General features: G+C 37.1%; 3 pseudogenes; all 3 read right to left on the bottom strand.

The window, feature by feature from the left end:
* Nucleotides 1-4742: 4742 nt before the first annotated feature.
* LOC143568020 (uncharacterized) lies at nucleotides 4743-10336 on the bottom strand (annotated as a pseudogene).
* Nucleotides 10337-12955: 2619 nt separating this feature from the next.
* LOC143568026 (receptor-like protein 9DC3 pseudogene) lies at nucleotides 12956-14236 on the bottom strand (annotated as a pseudogene).
* Nucleotides 14237-14254: 18 nt separating this feature from the next.
* On the bottom strand, nucleotides 14255-16135 carry LOC143568025 (receptor-like protein 6; annotated as a pseudogene).
* Nucleotides 16136-17178: the final 1043 nt, after the last annotated feature.

Consider the following 17178-nt stretch of genomic DNA (forward strand, 5'->3'; position numbering starts at 1 on the left):
AAAAGGAACAACTGTAAGCTAAGCTCTCGAAATGCGAATTTTGGCTTCGCGAGGTTCACTTCTTAGGACATGTGATCAATGAGAGTGGTATCCATGTCGATCCAGGCAAGGTAGAGGCTATCAAAAACTGGGAAGCACCTAAGACTCCGACTGAGGTGCGACAATTCCTAGGACTGGCTGGCTACTAATGATGTTTCGTCGAGGGATTTTCCCACCGAAGAACGGTGCTGTACAACTAGCTGCTGCTATCACAGCCTGTGCTAGGATCTATATGTACCCTTACATCTCAAGGGAGGTCGCACTGACTCACAAGGGTACTAAGTACATTTGGGGTGACGCGCAGGAGTCTGCATTTCAACTTCTGAAAACAAAACTCTGTAGCGCGCCTATCCTAGCCCTCCCTGAGGGAACGGAAAATTTTGAAGTACATTGTGATGCTTCAATTCAGGGTCTCGGCTGCGTGTTAATGCAACTCGAGAAGGTTATAGCCTATGCCTATCGATAACTACGGGTACACGAGAAGAACTATACGACCCATGACTTGGAACTCGGAGCTGTGGTGTTTGCCCTTAAGAAATGGAGATATTACTTGTATGGTACCAAATTCACCATTTACATCGACCGCAAGAGTCTTCAACATATCTACGACCAAAAGGAGTTGAACATGCGACAACGTCGTTGGGTCGAGCTACTTAAGGATTATGATTGTGCCATCAAGCACCGCCCTAGCAAGGCCAATGTAGTGGCCGATGCTCTCAGCAGAAAGGAAACCGTTAAGCCTAGACGGGTGCGAGAATTACAACTCACGATTCATGCCAACTTACCTGATCAGATTCGTGATGCTCAACTCGAAGCTTTGAAAGACGAAAACCTCCCATCAGAACTCATGCGGGGCATGGAGAAGCAGCTTGAAACCAAATCGGACGGGGTCCGATATTTCGAAAACCGGATTTGGGTCCCTCGATACGGAGACTTGAGAAATCTGGTGATGGACGAGGCACACAAGTCCCGATATTCCATTCACCCTGGCTCAGAAAAAATGTACCATGACCTGAAGGTACTTTACTGGTGGCCGAACATGAAAGCCGACATTGCCACCTACGTGAGCAAATGTTTAACCTGTGCAAGGGTCAATGTGGAATATCAGAAACCATATGGTCTGTTACAGCAACCGGAAATTCCAATATGGAAATGGGAACACATTTCCATGGACTTCATCACATGCTTACCCAAAACACCGACGGGATGCGATACCATCTGGGTGATCGTAGACCAGTTGACTAAGTCAGCACATTTCTTAGTGATCAAGGAATCGGACAAAATGGAAAGTATGGCTCGCATCTACATGAAAGAAGTAGTGGCTAGACACGGAGTGCCTGTCTCAATCATATCCGATCGAGATCCCCGTTTCACTTTGCACTTTTGGTGGTCACTACAGAACGCACAAGGCACCCGCCTCGATATGAGCACAGCATACCATCCTCATACGGATGGGCAAAGTGAACGCACCATTCAAACTTTGGAAGATATGTTGCGTGCATGCATATTGGATTTCAGAAACGGTTGGGAACCCCACTTGCCCCTGGTAGAGTTTTCGTATAATAACAGCTACCACGCAAGTATTAAAGCAACGCCGTTTGAAGCATTGTACGGACGAAAGTGTCGATCGCCTCTTTGCTGGGCAGAAGTGGGTGATAGCCAAATCACTGCTCCTGAATTAATACTTGAAACCTCAGAAAAGATTGTCCAAATACGGAATCGCATGGCGGCAGCACGTGATCGCCAAAAGAGTTACGCCGACAAGCGCCGAAAACCTCTGGAATTCCAAGTGGATGACAAGGTTTTACTGAAAGTCTCACCTTGGAAATGTGTAGTTCGTTTTGGGAAACGAAACAAACTAAACCCACGATATATTGGCCCATTTCGAATAACTGAACGTATCGGCCCGGTAGCATACCGATTGGATTTAGCAGCAGAACTCAGTGGCGTACACAATGTTTTCCATGTATCAAACTTGAAGAAATGCCTTTTTGACGAAACACTAGCAGTCCCTTTGGGCGAGTTGCAAGTTGATAAACAGTTATGCTTCATCAAGGAACCAGTCGAAGTTTTGGATTGGGAAACCAAAACACTCAAACACAGCAAGATTCCTATTGTTAAAGTTCGTTGGAACTCAAGACGTGGACCATAGTTCACATGGGAACGCGAGGATCAAATGATGAAAAAGTATCCTCACCTTTTCGAAGGGTTGACCAAGCACCGAAAACTGCGAAAGCCGACTAACCGTCAGACAACACCAGAGTTATGAATTAAATTTCGGGATGAAATTTCTTTCTACAAGGGGATGATGTGACAAACTGAAAATTTTTGCCTTTTCAGACAGCCATAGCGACGTCACACAAATTTTCGGGACGAAAATTCTTTCAACATGGGAATGATGTGACACTCGTCAATTTAAGGTTAACTCCGTTAATCCGAACTCCATTAATTCAAACGCAAGATCACACGAACTATGTCATTCTAGTTAACGCATATCTCATTACATTTAATTAGGGTTTAAATGACGCATGAAAATCATTATACAAGTAGTCTTTCGGAGTTTCACCGAAACACACATGAGTCGACTCAAACCGTTGGTGAACAAAAAATAAATATAATAAACAATTATTTGATAATTATGTGTTACGTTTATGTGTTACTTGGTGCTTACATGTATAACCTCATATCATGAAGAAAATAAACAAGTTATGCTAAAATTTCACAAGATAAAAGTTTAGGGTGCTAGTTGTAACTTGTAATTATTTAATTTATATAAAAAACTTAAAATAATAAACCCTAACCTTTCCCTTCCTCCCTCTCTTGGTCGACGGCAGCCCCCCCCCCCCCCCATCCCCTCTCTCGATACACACATACATACAAGGTGTTTACAAGTTGTTTTGAAGATCCAATAGGCTAACTAGGTAAATTAAACACTATATCTAATCTATTCTACCAATTAATTGCATGCTTGAACATGATGATAATAAACCCTAATTGTTAAACATGTTGATTATTGATATGCTAGGGTTGTATGCATGATTGTTAGTTCATAGGTTAATAGTTTGTTGAGTTTTTGATGAAAACTGATGCTGGACAGATTCATAATTGCATGTTAAAACGACTGTAACATGATATTAATTATGTGTGTTGAAGTTATCATTGATTCTATGATGTTTTACGTCGAGTCTAATTTCTAAAGAGTCCGAGTTTGTAATTTTTTGACGTGTAAAAGTTAGTTTTTATTAATTTACAAATTTGATGTGCAAGTCTGTTTCGGGAAGCCTGCTTGTAGGCTGTTTTGTAATGAGTATATCTCACAAACGACAAGACCTATTGAGTTGATTCCACTTCTGGAAGTTAATAATTTGAGTGAGGAATCTTGGCCTTGAATTAATTGGATTAGCCATGTAACGGGAATAGTAAATAACGTTTGGTTGCGCATGATAATGACTGCTGTGTGTTTATTGTATTGTTTTGATCATTGTGAGAAAACCGTATGTAGTAAAAATATAATAATAATATTTTTAGAAACCTAACTCACGTATGCTTCTGTGATGATTTTTGGTGATTTTATTTACATGTTATGATTTATGAAATAGAGCAATCTTGACGTGCTAAAATCTGTCTCGGTAACTTAGCTGTTGTATTCCTTGAGTTAACATGAAAAGTGATTAATTGATCGATGTTTGCTATGTGTTTGACATACTTGCCCTTGTGGGAGATAAATTTTATTGGTAATGTACCATGGTAACATTTAATACTATACTTGTTCACACATGTAACTAATTCACCAACGTGTTTGCCGAGTCGCACTTGTTTCACAAACAAACACATCTCATGCATAATTTTTATGTGTCGAGTCTAGAGACTCACTCGTAGTTCAAACACTTAGAAATCTCCTTTTTTGTTTTTAGAGAACTAGTGAGGATTTTTGTGACGCACGTTTTTCTTGGATTTTTGATAACTTCACAAACAGTGAGTTTCACGGCCCCTTTTACTCTTTAACGCTTTTATTATGGGGAGATAACATACTCCAACGCTTTAGCTTTTGTTAGTCTAAATATATCACTTGTATGGCTAAGTGGCAAACAAACCAACTAAGTCCTTCTGAACAACGAACCGGTTAATATTGGATAATAGTGAGTCACCTTTGAGTAGTACTACTGGGTTTGACAAACCCCACCCAACTCTAAACTCGACTGTAGGTTGAGTGGGTGTAATTTTGGCTAACACATTTACCATGGTCGTGGTTGACATGGTGGAAAGGCAATCGTATAAACAATCAGCTTCGGTGTCGAACACTTAGCAATACATGCTTGATAGATTAGCTACCTATTGATATATAATTTACTTAACACTACCTGGTAACGCTAAAACACAACGCTTAAATTTACTTAAACCTGTGAACTCACCAACCCTGTGTTGACACTTTTAGTATGTTTATCTCAGATAGCTGAGGCGGGCGAGCGGTATAGGACATGCATACTCTGAACTCTATTGCTTTAACTTTTCTTTAAATTTATCACGATAACTGTGTTTTAAGTCGTCCTGTGTGGCACAACTATTTGCTTTACAATTTACGCTTCCATATTTTTTACTTAAGACTTATATGTCTTGGTTGTTTTGAAAAATTTAATTTTGGTGTTTGATATAACTAATGATTCTGATCCTGTTAGTTCACACCATCTGACGGTAAAACTCCGTTAGTGGATTTTGAGGGTGTGACAAACAATTCCAATTACCAAACCACTCCCGGCCCCAAATACTATAACCGTCCAATTAATTATGTTACATGGAAGAAGGGACTCGTACTCATTGCTGCTTGTTGCTGGAAGTACCGGCGATGCCTTTGAATTTTCACATTCTTTGGATAATGGTTTCCCACACAATCCGAGATTGCCCAAGTAGGAATTATTCTCAAATGTATTGAACTGTTTCCCTTGTGGTATGCGCCCGTTAAGGTGGTTGAAGGACACATTCAAAAAAGCGAGGAAGCCAAGTTGCAACAATTGCTGAGGGATATGTTCAGATAGCTCATTTTGGGAAAGATCCAAAGATTCAAGATTCTTTAGGTTTCCCAAGGATGGCAAGATACGACCGGTAAAACGGTTGTGGGAAAGGTTAAGAGATTCAAGTCCGTGAAGATCCTGGAGTGATTGTGGGATCGGCCCTTCAAAGTTGTTACATGAGAGATTGATAGCTGTGAATATGTTTAAAATATTTTGGTATTCTCTCTTGACACCTTTGTTTGTTAACGTCATCGAGTATGGAAATTGATAACTCATTGATAATTCAAACATAAACTGGGATTCCATAGTAGATGATGGACCAGAATAAACAGATTTCGCTGCATTCCAAGTTTCGAATGAGTTATGAGGCAATTGACCACTAAATCATTGTTGGAAATGTCAATGATCCGTAACCTGAGAAACCGTGAACCGATAATTGAGAGACCTTGAAGTGAACCATAAAATTTGTTGGACCTTAAAAGGAGAACCTGTAGCTTTGGATGAGTTACCAACCAAAGTAGAAAAACATATCTAAAATCGTTTTCTACTAGAGAGAAAAACTCTAAATTGGTACAATTAGCCTATTATTATATAAACTAAACTTATTAATACTTATATTAAGTATATGGGTCTTATTGTAATTATTGTATTTAGTAGGGTTAATATGTAATTATTTGGTCTATAAATAGGGAATGATGTCAGACAAATTAACATTCACGTATTCAGTATTTTCAATCGCATATGTTCAGTGTTTTAATTCAAGATTTGCTTCTGTGTAACATCCATCTTGTTCTTATTCAATTGTGAATTGTGTGATTTGTTCACTGTTTACAAACAGTGGTATCAGAGCCAATGTTTTTTTTAATCAATCAATCAATTAGGAATCTGTGCGATCAGGGGTTGTGATCAATTATATTCCAATCAAGGCCATCGACATCTTTTAATTGAATCTGAAATTAAAATTTGTCTTACAGTGATTCAGAGAAATCAAATCAGATAGTGTTCGATTGAGTTTCTGATTGGTCGAAGGGTGTATTGTTGTTGAACTATTGATTTGGAATCCAAGTATTAGTTACTTGATTGATTAAACAAAAGGGGAATACGTTTGATTGTCATTGGGTTCATAGCATTGTTTTATTAGCCTGTTTCATTTGGTCAGTAATTGATAAAAGGATTGTTGTACATAATTGAATTGCTTCAACAACAATACTTGGAATTGAAAAAACAAGTGGTTGTCAAGTAGATTGATTTATGCTATCTAATCAATAACTGAATTGTGTTTTGGTTCTTGTTTTCCTAATTGAAAGTAAAAAGACCTACCAGAACATTGATTTGGGATATCAATTGGTAATACAAAATATTGTTTGTTGTATTCAAACAAATTCCGAATTGGTATTTAAAGAAAATAGAGGTTCTTGAAAATTTTGTTTCAAGAAGGGGATGTTTTTGTTTTAAAAAAAAGTTAAAGAATAGTTGGTTTGATTTGTTTGGCAACCGGAAAACCCTTGTATTGTTGTTGGTGGAGACGAACAATTGGTTTTGATTTGCCTTGCAACCGAAAACCCGGATACTATTCTTGGTCGTGGCGGTTGGATAAACCAGTATACCGTTTGTGTTTTGAATAGTCGGCTTAGGTAACGGATAAACCCGTGTACTATTGTTGGTTGAGACAAACAGTTGGTTTTGGCTTGCGTTGTTAAACCCGTGTAGTATTCTCGGTTTAAAAAACAGTTGTTTTTAGTGTTTTGAATAGTCGGCTTAGGCAACGGATAAACCCGGGTACTGTTGTTAGTTGAGACAAACAGTTGGTTTTGGCTTGCCTTGGTAAATCCGTGTACTATTCTTGGTAGAAAACGATTTGGTTTTGATTTACATTGTGATCGGAAAAACCGAGTACCGTTGTTGTTGAAATAGTTGGTTTCAAAAAAACCCGTTCACTATTTCTGGGATTAATAGTTGGTTTGTTTATAACCCGAAACTGTTTAGATTAAAGTAGACAACAAATTTTTCTAAATTTGTAATAGTCAATTTATCAAGATTGGGAAAAAGAAAACTCATAAAATGGTCAAGTCCAAGGATAAAGAAGTTGTGACTTCAAAGGAAGGAGGGACATCAATGAGTTTTCAATGCACTGTGTTAAACTCCACAAATTAAACCATTTGGGCTATAAAGATCAGATCGATTTTTAACGTCAATGGAATTTGGGAAGCCATCGAACCAAAAGAAGGCAGCGAAGTTGATGAGAAAAAAGATAATACTGCAATTGCATTACTATTCCTAGCGATTCCAGAAAACATGGTATTGCAAATTGCTAATTTTACTTCGGCCAAAAAAATTTGGGACGCATTAAAGGTTCGACATGTTGGAGTTGACAGAGTTAAAGAAACGCGTTTAGAATCACACGAGTCAGATTTTGAGTCTCTAAAAATGGGTGTTGACGAGTCGCTTGATGTCTATGCCGGGAAAATAAGTGAGATTGCATCACAAGCAAGCAATCTTTGACATACTATGAATGACAAGAAACTGGTCCAAAAGCTACTCAGTTCTGTGCCAGAAAAATTCATACAGATTGTTGCTGCGATCGAGCAGTTTGTGGATCTTGGTGCAATGCCATTCCAAGAAGCCATTGGAAGGTTAAAGACTTTCGAGGAACGCACCAAGAAGAAAAACAAGGAGGTAGACATGCATGACAGACTTATGTTCACTAAAGAAGAAGGAAAAGAGAAAGTAAAGGAACAAAAGTGTGAATATTGCGGTCATGAAAGTTCAAAGCAAGGAAACAAAGAACGTGGTCGAGGCAAGTATGGGAAGACTTGGAAGAATAAACAAGGAAATCAAGCCCAACATGACAAGGATCACATAAAATGTTTTAAGTGTAACGAACGTGGGCATTTCAGGCATGAATGTCCAAATTGGAAAAGAAGGGAGGAGGCAAACTTGATCCGGGATGAAGATGACGAACCAACGCTACTGTAATGGCAACCGGATCTTGAAGAAACGAAGACCTCACTTAAACTAAGTTTAGTTTAAGGGGGAGTATTAGTATATAAACTAAACTTATTAATATTTATATTAAGTATAGGGGTCTTATTGTAATTATTGTATTTAGTAGGGTTAATATGTAATCATTTGGTCTATAAATAGGGAATGATGTCAGACAGATTAACATTCACGTATTCAGTATTTTCAATCGCATATGTTCAGTGTTTTAATTTATGATTTGATTTTGTGTAACATCCATCTTGTTCTTATTTAATTGTGAATTGTGTGATTTGTTCGTTGTTTACCAACATAGCCAAAGATTTTGACAGCCTACCAGTAAGTCGATTTTCACTGAAATCAATATCCTTCAAAAGGCTTCCATGCCTACATGTATTTATCGTTGGCCCATGAAAATTATTACGTTTAAGATCTAAAATAAACAAATTGTTCAAGTTGCCTAAATATGGAGGAAGGATTCCAGTCATATTGTTAGAAGAGAAATTTAGGATTTGAAGGGATTTCACTTTGCATATCCATGGTGGTATTTCTCCTATCAGATTATTGTCTGAAACATCATAAAAAATTATGGTATGTGGAGGAATTGGAAGCTGCCCTTGTAGCTGGTTATGTGGCAACTGAAATACTTCCAAATTAATCCATGGGAGAAAATGGGGATGTTGATGAAAGCCGGTGATGGAGTTTTCGGCAAAGTCAATCATTTTTAATGTTTCTTGGCTGTTATTCCAAATCCATTTCGGTATGAGGCCTTCAATTTCATTGTTTTGAAAATTCAGAACTTCCATTTTCTTTTGCAACCGCAAAAAAGTTGGGAATTCCTTCAAGTTGCACGACTCCATATTTAGAAATTCCAATTCGGGTAGGGTTTCATTGGTGTAGTTGTTGCTGGTTACAAATAACAAGCTATTACCACCTAAACTCAAATGTGTGAGGTTGTTGAGTCCAAAAATGAATTTAGGTGTATTGTACCGCTAAAATTATTATAACCTATATAAACATATATGAGACTATGGAAATTGAAAATCGAACTTGGAATTTGTCCTTGCAATTGGTTAAATTCAAGTTCTAACGTTGTTAGTAGGGTGAGGTTCATGAATGAAGATGGGACATGACCAGAAATATAATTATCCTGCATTGTTAAATAGCTAAGTTTGGTTAAGTTTGCAAGATAGGGTAGGATTTCACCTTGTATGTTCATAGAATCAAGACCTAATTGATTAAGCTTAGTAAGTTTATTAATCCAATCGTACACGTCATTTCTCAAAACTATTTTGTCCAAGTGCCAAAACAGTGAGCTTCGAAAGACTTGCTAGTGAAGGGACTAATCATGTGAACTTGTTTTTATTAAGAGACAAGTAAGTTAGTTGTGTCAAGTTAGGGAGTGAACCTGGAATACGTTCGGAGAAATGACAGCTGTCAAGGGACAAGAAATTCAGGTGGTTGAGGTTGCTTATGGATTCTGGAATAATCCCAGCAAAACCTGTTGAAAACAGATCTAGATGCTCAAGTAAGGTGGTGTTATGAAATTGTGGTAGGAAACCGGTGACATAGGAATTGTTTTCAATGCTAAGATGTTTCAATTTCGGTAAGCAAAAAATTTCTGACGGAAAGTCATCGCGAAGCTCACAATTATCAAGTTCCATTGACCTCAAGGAAGAACAATTGGCTATGAAATGAGGTACGGAAGAACTTAGGTCCACCCCAGAGAGATGGAGGTTTTCAAGTCTAGTCATGTTTTCCAACAAACACTCAAGGCCAACACTTCGAAGCTTTAGGGGATTCCATGAAAGATCTAATGAAGAAAGTTGTATCAAGTGTGAGATTTCATTTGGGATTTGGCCACTAAATCCAGAATAAGAGAGATCAAGGCTTCTTAATTGCTTAAGACGAGCAATCTCTGAGGGGATATTAGATTCAACAAAGTTGTTCATCGAGAGGTTGAGAATTTGAAGATGAATAAGCTTGAACAATGTACTACTAGAGTTGATAACTCCACTGAGAGAGCTTCGACTCCAATCAAGCTTGATCACATGGCCCTGATTGCTACACACCACTCCATCCCACAAACAACAATCAGACACAAAACCATTATCTGATATATTGCTCTCGATCTTTTTCCAAGAATCTATCTTTTGAAAACCAGAAGCATCATAATTTTGATGAAGAATGGTTTGCTTAAATTCAAACAATGCTAAACACTCTTCATCATGGCTTAACAATGATGCGAAGCATGTGAGAAAGAGTAATAAGTATACAAAGGAGAAGGTTTGCAAGAGGATGGAAGCCATGGAAAGAAGTAGTTTAATTTCGACATCTTACTACTAGAAAGACTTTATATAAACACCCATAAGGACACGAGGAGACTTCAAAAGTCAAGAGCCAGGAGTCCTGTCCCTCGTTATTACTCCAATGGAGCGACAGACATTATGTAACTGTAATCCAATACTTCTTATATAAAAGGAAAAGGTAAATGTAATGAATCAAAATCATATTCTAAACTACTTTTCGAAATAATTTTTTTTATGAAATATGCCTGTTTAAACAACTCAACGGATCAACTCGCTTAATTTTAGTAGCACCATAATACTTGTTTATTAGAAGAGTTAAATTGTCCGACCCAAAACCTTGTTATAGAGGTGGCTTAGCCGGTTTAAAAAGCTGATGTTCCAATGGTTATTTGTTGGCCGAAGTAAACTAGAAGATATTAGAGAGTTAGAAAGGAATCAAGATAAACATTTATGCGGTTTTTTGTTTTTGTTTTTGTTTTTTTTAGCACATTTTTTTCTTAAAACATCAAATCAAATGACTTACGGAATCCCTACTGTGGCCAAGTGATAGAAAGGATTGAGTTCTTCAGTGGAGACTCAAGTTTGATCTCCACTTGTGTTACTTTTAAAGGATTATGATAATGAAGGATTTGAGTTAGGCCTTACGAGCCCACCCGGGTTTTCGTCTCATCGTATGTTACACGCTAGCGATTTATACTCTTGTGATGTCACAACGGTTGTCAAGTAGTAGTCAACTGTAGTTTTTGTCCCCCACCGTATGTTACGCAAGAGAGTTCTACTCTTATGATGGCACAACGACGTCTATCAAGTAGCAGCCGACGGTAATTTTCGTCCCGCCGTATGTTACATAGAGAGTTTTGCTCTTTTGATTTACAACAACTGTTAAGTATGGCATCCGGGGAACGCCTAAGTCGGGCAGAGTAGGACAACATAGTCAGGCCAGAGTAGGACAACAAGACTCTCTATATTTGAAAAGTACGATGGCATAATACACTAGAAGGGTGTCGTTAAAAAATAAGTGACTTACGGACATTTTAATTAGGTTTATTGGATTTAAATAATCCCTATTGAACACTATTGACCGGCAATAATCCATATTCCATTTATCGTCACTGGTGGTTCCAAATTTAAAAAAGTTGGTCACCAATGGTCCCTCGTTAAAAAAGACTAAACAACGTTATACTTTTTTCCGAATTTCAAACTAATGTGTAGGGCTTTTGATCGGAAGGAGAATACAAATCGATTGATGTATAACTTAGCTCGAAACGATGATCCAAACGACTTGATTTTTGTTAATTGTAAGTTCGAACACTCAAATTGAAGCATTATTTCATCGTTTTGGAGAACCGTTTTGAACTAAGTTTTACATCAATAAGCTAGTATCATTCTTCTGATCAAATGCCCTAAAACATTAGTTTGAAATTTGGAAAAAAGTATAACATCGTTAAGTCATTTTTAACGGTGGACCATTAGGGCCAACTTTATTAAATTTGGGACCGCCAGTAGTGATAAAATGAATAAGAATTATTATCGACAAATACCATTTAATAAGGATTATTGAAATTCAATAAACCTTTTAATTAATGCTCATTAATAACTACCCACTACCCGTAAACTAACTACCACTAAAATTTAAGTATGTTCCATTTTCTATATATTAAGAGGAGTATAAACATTTCTCTCTATATTAGGCCTCTCTTCATTATAATGAAGACTCTATTAGTGATAACGATGTCCCATTTTAAATAGTCTTTGCGATCAAAGTACTTTCTTAGAACTAAAAGATTAGTTTCCCTGTTAAAAAAGATTTGGGGTTTACAGTTTATTGTTTCATATTTTCTAAATTTAAACAACAAATTTTGTTTAAATCCTTCATGTTTTATTATATTTATCTCTCTTAATTGAGCAATTTGTGCGGGTGTTCCCGGGCGCTTCTTGGAGGGGGGGGGGGGGGGGGCACTATGGGTAGTCTCCCAAATAAAAAGTATGTCGTGCGGTGAGATGTGAAAATTATTATTTTATTTAATAAAAATTAAACTTAATGAGTATGAGGTTATATAGGGCTTTGAGTACCATACCTCTGTTTTCCTTGTACTTTTCGTGTTTCTAGCAAAAAAAAGGCTTTATATTCCAATTAACGAGTTCCAAACCACTATATTTTTGTTCTCCATTATAACGAACACGTTGGTTGTTGAAAGTCATATCACGGCATTTCCCATACATGTTAACACACTCGATATACAAAACTGTTGCAAGAAAGAAAGACTTAGATCAGAAAAAGCGGCAAGCACATCAGTAACCGTCACATCGTTCGGCTGCATAATGAAGCAGTTTTTGAAAATGATTGCATGTCTCTAAACACCTTTAATGCTTCATTGATCAGCTCGGATTATTGAAATCTTGATATTAGAACATTAAGTAATGCTACATTTGGGTTCGAACCTACGTTTACCATCTTGAAAATTAATATATGACAACTGTTCTTATCGCCGTTTCTTGCATCCCAAAAAACCAATGTGTTATAGGTGATTTCATCAAGTAATAATCCTACATTTTGGATGGATTCCAGAAACGCTAATACTTCCACATTTTGCATACGCGTCAACTAAAGATACCTGCAGGTAAATATTTCCACAAAGTTCGGTTTATATAGCGTACGCAAACTCATACAGAAAAGTAAAAAGCATTAAATATTCAGAAAATTGTGAAAAAACAATATAGCACACATTTGTTGTCACACGGAGTACACTTACATATAACACGATATAAAACATATAATTATGAAAAAACATATAGTGCCATTATTCATCATGGAAATTAATATCAAAATGGACATTAGTTTTTCCACGTGTTCCTTAATGGCCTTACCCATTTGTGCTTCCTCATGACACCGAATCGTTTAAGGAGCCAATTACCATACCTTGCAAATAGAAAGTTCCCAATAAGAATTCCAATTACCAGACCACTTCCGACTCCCAATAATATTACCATCCAATCGATTATGTTACTTGGCAAAAGAGACTCATACTCATCGCTGCTTGTTGCTGGAACTGGAAATACGGTTGATGCATTTGAATTTTCACATTCTTTGGATAATGGTTTCCCACACAATCCCGGATTGCCCAAGTAGGAATTATTCTCAAATGTATTGAACTGTTTCCCTTGCGGTATGTGCCCATCAAGGTGGTTGAAGGACACATTCAGAATAGCAAGGAAGCCAAGTTGCAACAATTGTTGTGGGATTTGTCTTGATAACTCGTTTTGGGAAAGATCCAAAGATTCAAGATTCTTTAGGTTTCCCAAGGATGGCAAGATACGACCGGTAAAACTGTTGTGGGAAAGATTAAGAGATTCAAGTCCGTGAAGATCCTGGAGTGATTGTGGGATCGAACCTTCAAAGTTGTTACATGAGAGATCGATGGCTATGAATATGTTCAAAATCTTTTGATACTCTCTCTTGACACCTTTGTTTGTTAACGTCATCGAGTATTGAAACGTAAAATCCATTGTGCTTTCAATAATGAACTGGTATCCCATAGGAGATGATCCACCAAGATAAAAAGATTTCATTGCATTCCAAGTTTGGAATGACTTATCAGGCAACTTACCAATAAAATCATTGTCGGAAATGTCAATGATCCGCAACTTGGGAAACTGTGTACTGATAGTTGAGAGACCTTGAATTGAACCATAAAGCTTGTTGGACCTCAAAAGGAGAACTTGCAGATTGGGAAGATTTCCCAACCAAAGCGGGAATTTATCTTTAAAAGAGTTTTCTGCAAGAGAGAGAAACTCTAAATTGGTACAATTAGCCAAAGATTTTGACACTCGACCAGTAAATTGATTTTCGCTGAAATCAATCTCCTTCAAAAGGCTTCCACGTGTACATGTATTTATCATCGGCCCATGAAAATGATTTCACTTCAGATCTAAAATTGACAACGAATTGTTTAAGTCACCTAAACATGGAGGAAGGATTCCAGTCATCTTGTTAGAAGACAAATCTAGGAGTTGAAGGGATTTCAGTTCACATATCCATGGTGGTATTTCTCCTATAAGATTGTTGTTTGAAACATCATAAAAAGCTATGGTGTTTTGAGGAATTGGAAGCTGCCCTTGTAGCTGATTATATGACATCAGAAACACATTCAAATTAATCCATGGGAGAGATTGGGGATGCTGATGAAAGCCGGTGATGGAGTTGCCCACAAGGCTGATCACTTGTAATGTTTCTTGGCTGTTATTCCAAATCCAATTTGGTATGAGGCCTTCAATCCCATTGTTGTCGAGAAGTATAACTTTCATCTTCGTTTGGAAGCGCAAAAAAGCTGGGAATTCCTTCAAGTTGCAAACTGACATACTTAGATATTCCAATTCTGGTAGGGTTTCATTGGTGTAGTTGTTGGTGGTTAGAAATGACAAGCTAATACCATCTACAGTCAGTTCTTTGAGTTCGTTGAGTCCTAAAAATGAATCTAGGCCCACTGTACCGCTAAAATTGTTATGACCCATAATAAGATTTTCGAGACTTTTGAAATTCAAAAACATACTCGAAAGTTGTCCTTGCAGTTGATTAAATTCAATGTTTATAGTTTTTAGTTGGGTGAGGTTCAGAAATGAAGGTGGGATACGACCAATAATAAAATTTCGAGACATTGAGAAAAAGCTAAGTTCGGTTAGGTTTGCAACTAGGGGTAGGATTTCACCGTGTATGTTCATATAATCTAGATCCAATTTATTAAGCTTAGTAAGTTTGTTAATCCAATCGTACACGTTTCCTTTCTCAAAACCATTATAAGCAAGCGCCAAAACAGTGAGTTTCGAAAGGCTTGCCAATGAAGGGACTAATCCGGTGAACTCATTGTTATATAGAGACAAGTAAGTGAGTTGTGTCAAGTTACGGAGTGAACCTGGAATACACCCTGAGAAATGACAACTTTCAAGAGACATGTGTTCCAAATGGTTTAGGTTTCTTATGGATTCTGGTATACTCTTAGTAAAACCTGTTAAATCCAATATGAGATACTCAAGTAAGGTGCCGTTATGAAATTCAGGCAAGGAACCAATGAGGTTGGAATTGTTTCCGGTGCTAAGGTATTTCAGTTTCGGTAAGTGAAAAATTTCTGACGGAAATTCATCTTGAAGCTCACAATTATCGAGTTCTATAGACCTCAAGGAAGAAAAATTGGCCAAGAAACGAGGTACGGAGGAACTAAGGTCCACCCCAGAGAGATGGAGGTTTTCGAGTCTAGTCATGTTTTTCAACAAATATTCAAGGCCACGACTTTGAAGCTTTAGGGGATTCCACGATAGATCTAACCAAGAAAGTTGAATCAAGTGTGAGATTTCATTTGGGATTTGGCCATTGAATCCAGAATTATAGAGATCGAGTCTTCTTAATTGCTTAAGACGACCAATCTCTAACGGGATTCGAGATTCAACAAAGTTGTTCATCGAGAGGTTGAGAATTTGAAGATGAACAAGCTTGAACAATGTACTACTAGAGTTGATAACTCCACTGAGAGAGCTTCAACTCCAATCAAGCCCGATCACATGGCCCTTATTGCTACACACCACTCCATCCCACAAACAACAATCAGAATATGATGTATTGCTTTTGGACTTTCTCCAAGAATCCAACCTTTGAAACCCACCTACATCATAATTTTGATGAGTAATAGTTTGCTTGAATTCAAGCAATGCTAAACACTCTTCATCATGGTTTAACAACAACGCGGTGCATGTGAGAAGGAGCAATAAGTATACAAAGGAGAAGGTTTGCAACAGGATGGAAGCCATGATGAGAAGTAGTTTAATTTGAACATCTCAATACTAGAAAGACTTTATATAAACCCATAACAGGGTATTGCTCGAGTTGATAAGTGCATGGGGAGACTTCAAAAGTCAAGTGTCAAGAGTCAACAGCCATTATGACTACTTCTTTTAGAAATGAATCATTATAAGTTTATAACATTCAAAACTACTTCTTTTAGAAATGACTTTTTTAAGGAAAAATAATAATTTAAACAACTCAACAGATCAACCCGTTTAATTATAAAACACCCCACATAAGACTTTAAGATTCCCAACCCAAAACATCAGGGACGATTTTGACACGTTATTCTTTTATGTTCATTTACCATAAGAAGTCATGGAAATGTCTATTTGATAAAAAAAAATTCCTTGAATATCCATCCCAATCTCTATTTCCTGTGGGGCGGTGTCCCATGATAGCCACGGAGTGATGGAGGTCCATAATGGAGATTTTCAAATATGAAAACACACGTGTGTTTTAAATAATCGGGTATGACGGACTTGGATAGACATTCAAGGAATTTTTTCGTTAAATAATTTTCTTGACTTCTTTTGTGGTAAATTGGACATTTTCAAGATTTTCCAAATCATATATGTAATCAAATTTCCTAAAAGTTGGAGCAATGGATAATGGAATAGTTAAAAGTCAATAGTTTGGAACAAAACATGTATAGCTATCCAAAATCAAAAACCATTGATTTCTTGAGTGGAGTCGAAGTGGGAGACTTCACAAGTCAGAAAGTGTGGAATAAAACGTATAGGTGGACCTATTCACTAGGTGGGACTTGGGACGGCTCAACTATTTTGAAAGATGCAAACTGAGAAACATGACCATTTTTTCAAATGTTATCGTTATAACCCATTCTTCTTTAATTGGAATTTTTTTTTTTCATATTTTTATACATTTTTGTGTGTATATTTATACCTTTATATCAAAAGATAACGACTCGAAAACGGTATGTATTAATGGGTCATGTTATTCTATAAACGGAGACAAAAATAAGAAGGATGAAAATGATTTGTAGCTA

This window comes from Bidens hawaiensis, unplaced genomic scaffold (assembly GCF_021521415.1).
Source record: "Bidens hawaiensis isolate Kalapana, Puna unplaced genomic scaffold, B.hawaiensis_p1.1 tig00023792_1, whole genome shotgun sequence".
Classification (NCBI taxonomy): domain Eukaryota; kingdom Viridiplantae; phylum Streptophyta; class Magnoliopsida; order Asterales; family Asteraceae; genus Bidens; species Bidens hawaiensis.